Below are 4,975 nucleotides of genomic sequence, written 5' to 3'. Positions count from 1 at the left end.
TTGCTCAGCCTGTAGAGCATATCAGTTTGTACAAAGGTGGAATGACTTATGTCTGCCAGGATCTTGGGGTATTTGTATTGTCCTAAAATTCCTCTGTGCTCTGACTAATCATTCCTTCTGATGCCCTCGACATTGTCAACTGCTTACTTTCTTGTTGTATGTCAGTTTGTCTCCTCCAGATGCCATCTTGTTGGAACCATACGACATATAACCAATTTAGCTTCTTTTTTTCAAAAATATACACTAATTTGTATTTTATCTTTATTCTGAAGACTGGAGAGGGACACTAGCTAATAGACTCACTACAGTTTTATCTGTCAACCCACCTACTTAAGGACATTCTGGTTGCTTCCAAGGTTTGAGAGTCATAAATAAAGTTTCTTTAAATCCCTGTGTATTTTACTTTTCGTATTTATTTTTATATGTATGGCTATCTTTCAGCCTCCTAAAGACTTTACTTTTATTATACATATTTTTTTTTTTTAATTTTGAGTGGCAGTAGGATGCACACTTGCCACAGTACATGTAAAATTCAGAGAAAAACTTACAGGAACTGGTTCCCTCTTTCTACCATGTAGATTACTTTAAGGAACCAGAATAACAAGTATTTTGGATGTGAAAAATAAAATAATAAGCTCATAAAGTTTTTCTCAAAGTTTTAATAAAATGTTTAATATATTTCACTGCCTAGGGAAGAAAAGATTGTGTAAGTTTAAGTTTTCAAATTTTGTGTGAATTGAACATTACTTTAGGAGTTTCTGACTTCTTTTACACCCTCTCTCTCTTTCTCTCTCTCTCTCTCTACCTATCTATCTCTATCTCTATCTCTGTCTCTCTCTCTCTCTCTCTCACACACACACTCACGCACACACTCACCATTTTTTTCAAAAACCACTGTCTTGTTTGGACTGAGCAAGCAGGTTCTGAACACTTGTGGTCCCTGTAAGAGTTACTTCTCAGAGCTTTTACAGTGCTTGTTTTGTTCGGCTTTGTTCAGGTATGTGGGGTCTGCTAACTTCCTATGGTTCTCCTGGCAGGAACAGACTACATCTCCCTGAGCTCCTCGGTGACTTTGGATGAGGCAAGGCTAGTGCAGCCCTTCTGAGATAGAAACACTTCCTTGGGTCCAGCAGCTTGTTTTAAACAGCAGCAGTTTATCCAGGGCAGACATGCATCATAATCCCCACAGTCTTGCTTCCTCAGCTGGGAAAGAACTCAGTTGGTCTGAATGCGTCTTTTTGCCTTTGGAAATATTCTTTCCCATTACTTACTTCATGGCTTCCAGGGTATGTGGTTTAACTTCACAGAGAGGAGCAGGAAGGGTCATTACTGTGTCAACCCTAGTGATTTTTTACTAACCCCTTATATACAAATATACTCAGAGCTGAGGAACTGGCTCAGAAGGTCAAGCCCTTGCTGTGTGAGCATGATAATCTCACCTTGTATCTCTGGCATCATCTGTAAAAAGCCTGGCACTGGGATACTGGGGCACTAGGGCACTGGGGCACTGGGGCACTGGGATATTGGGCAGAGACAATTTCCAGAGCTCATTGGCCAGTCATTCAAGACAATCAGTGAGTTCCAGGATAAGAAAGAGACCTTGACTCAAAATATAAAGTGGAGAGTTATTAAGGACAATACCCACCAAACAGCTCTGGCATCCATGGGCCCACATGAATTTACCTTCACATACATACATTCATACATGCATACATACATACATACATACATACATATATATGCACACATACACACATACACACACCACACTAATATAAACACTAAGTGTGTGTGTGTGTGTGTGTGTGTGTGTGTGTGTGTATGTGTGTAAAATTTAAGTATAAACTAAAGGCAAAATATAGACATATATTCAGCATAATTTTTTGGTAATTCTGGGACACATTTTCTGGTGTAAACTAATAGATGAGATATATTCTAAGATCTTTGCTTCCCACATGGGAGTTGCCTGAACACAAGCATTTGCCCTCTTGCATAGTTTAGTAAATACCTATTGCTATAAAGGTGGCAAGAGTGTGGGGAAGGGATGGATGAATAAACAGTTATGAACAATCGAGAAACTAATCCATGAAAAAAGCATAGACAACTTCCCAAGAATAAATCAGACAAAGTTATGTTTTCTCCCAGGGAGAAGATAGATTCCCATCTTTTAATGGATCTAATCAAATATATGTGCTGCTTTGGTGGTAAGAATTTAAACTATTTCGATCTTTTCTTCCCCAGGCATGGATGCATTAAATACTTTTCCTTTTATTTATTCTTCTCTCATATATTACATCCTGACTGTACTTTTCCCTCCCTCCCCTCCCACCCAGACTCTCCCCCGACTCCATCTCCCCTTTCCCTCAGATCTACCCCCACTCCACCTCCCCTCAGAAATGAGCAGGCCTCCCAGGGACATCAAAAATGACAATCTACAATGAGATCAGGCACATATTCTCACACCAAGGCTGGGTGAGGCAACCCAGTAGGCAGAGCAGGTTCCCAAAGACAGGCAAACGATTCAGAGACAGCTGCCACTCCCACTATTAGGGGTCTCATAAGAACACCAAGCTATACAACCATAATATATATGCAGAGGACCTAGATCAGATCCATATAGACTCCCTGACGTCTGTAAGCCCACTTGAGTCCCAGTCAGTTGATTTTGTGGGCGGTGTACTTGTGGTGTCCTTCATCCCTCTGGCTCCTTCAATACTCCTTCCTCCTCTGCAGAACACTCTGAGCTCTACCTAATATTTGCCTGTGGGACTCTGCATCTGCTGGATGAAGTCTCTGATGACAAATGCTAGGTTCTGGTTCCAGCACAGCCTGCAGGCATGACGAACTTTAGGTTGGAGGTTTTGTGGCTTGATTTGTGTACCAGTCCCTCCACATGAAGCCTTGCCTGGTTATAGATGATGGCCAGTTCAGGCTCCCTGTGCTGCATTACTTGGAGCCTTTGCTAGGGTCATCCTCTTGGATTCCATGGAGTTTCTACCTTTTCACTGAAATGCCCTCCCAAATTCCAATTGTACCTCCTAGTATACTCTCCTTCCATCCTTTCCCATCTGATCTCCCCTGTTTTGGGCCCCACCTGCTGCTTAGTCCACCCGCAGAATCTATTCTATTTCCCTTTCCTAGGTTAGGGTTAGGAGAGATTTTCATTCCCCCCTTAAGCCCTCCTTGTTACTTAGCCTCTCTGGGTCTGTGGGTTATAGGACATTTATCCTTTATAGCTAACATCCTTTTATAAGTGAGTACATACTATGCTTGTCTTTCTGGGTTTGGGTTACTGTTGTGGCTTGAATAAGTTTAGTCCCCAAAGACACAAGTGTTTGAATGCTTAGTGGGTAGGTAGTGGCAGTATTAGGAAATTTGGTCTTGCTGGAGTAGATGTGGCCTTGTTGGAGGAGTGTGCCAATGTGTGGGGTGGGCTTTGAGGTTTCCTAGTCTTCAAGCTCTGCCCAGCATAGAACAGTCTTCTCCTGCCTGCCTTCAGATCAGGATGTAGAACTCTCAGCTCCTCCATCACCATGCCTGCCTGAAGACTACCATGCATCCTGCCATGATAATGGACTGAATCTCTGAACTGTAAGCCAGCCCCAATTAAATATCTGCCTTGATAAGAGCTGCCATGTCCTGGCATCTCTTCAGAGCAATGAAACACTAACTGAAACGGTCACCTTACTCTGGATGACATTTTTTTCTAGTTCCATCCATTTGCCAGCAAATATCATGATGTCATTTTTAACAAATAAGGAATACTCCATTATACATAAAGAATTCAAGAAACTAAATACCAAAAAACTAAAAAATCTAATTAAAAATGGTGTACAGATCTAAACAGAAAATTCTCAACGGAGGATCTGAAATGGCTAAGAAACACTTAAAGAAATGTTCAAAAATCTGCCTGTCTCAATATCTGAGTTCGAGGCCAGCCTGGTCTACAGAGTGAGTTCCAGGACAGCCAGGGCTACACAGAGAAACCCTGTTTCAAAAAACCAAAAAAAAGAAAAAAAAAAAAAGAAATGTTCAAAATCCTTAGGCATCAGGATATGCAAACCAAAACAACAACAACTTTGAAGTTCCATCTTATACCTGTCAGAATGGCTAAGATCAAAACCATGTATGACAGACAGCTCATGATGGTGAATCTGTGGAGCAGGCAGGACACAACTCCTCCTTGTTGGGAGTACAAACTTGTGCAGTCATTTTGGAAATCGATAAGAAGTTTCTTAGAAAACTAGGAATCAATCTACCACAAGACCCAGTTATACCACTCCTGGGCACATATCCAAAGGACACTTGCTCAACTGTGTAGCAGTTTTATTCATAATAGACAGAAACTGGAAACAACATAGATATCCCTCAACTGAAGAGAGCATGAAATGTTTTATTACTAATTGGTGGAGATGTCGTTTGTTTGTTTTTGGTTTTTGTTTTTTGATTTTTGTTTATTTGAGTTTTTTTTTTTTAATTAGCCAGCATTTTTGGTAAAGCTGTTCCTAAATTAACCATAATTATTAACAAATTCCTAATTACAATCAATATGAAATAAAATTAAATAAATCTTTGGGCCTTAATTAAGCATAAAATGTCTCAACTGACAGCCATTAATTCGACTGACTCTAAGTTTTAATTCATCATCATGAAATTAACTCATTTGTTACCATTTGGAATGCCATCAAGAAGTAAGAAATTTTCAAAAGATTTTTATTGAAATCACTTAGTAATTTATGAAATAACTAGTTACATGATTTCTATTTAGAAAAGCAGCATTATATTTTTAGATAGTAAACTTGAATTTATATGACTTAATTTTATATAAACCAATTAAAACCATGTAAGTGCCTTTCACAATAAACCAATTAAAATCATGTAAGTGCCTTCATCTGATCGCTGATGGTGGGGCTAGAGAACCAGGAATTTGTGTAACTCTTGATAAGCATGCTCAGAAGTTTCTCTTAGGTCATCA

Source organism: Mastomys coucha, unplaced genomic scaffold (genome assembly GCF_008632895.1).
Source record: "Mastomys coucha isolate ucsf_1 unplaced genomic scaffold, UCSF_Mcou_1 pScaffold21, whole genome shotgun sequence".
In the NCBI taxonomy this organism is placed as follows: Eukaryota; Metazoa; Chordata; class Mammalia; order Rodentia; family Muridae; genus Mastomys; species Mastomys coucha.
This window is presented reverse-complemented; position numbering follows the sequence as displayed.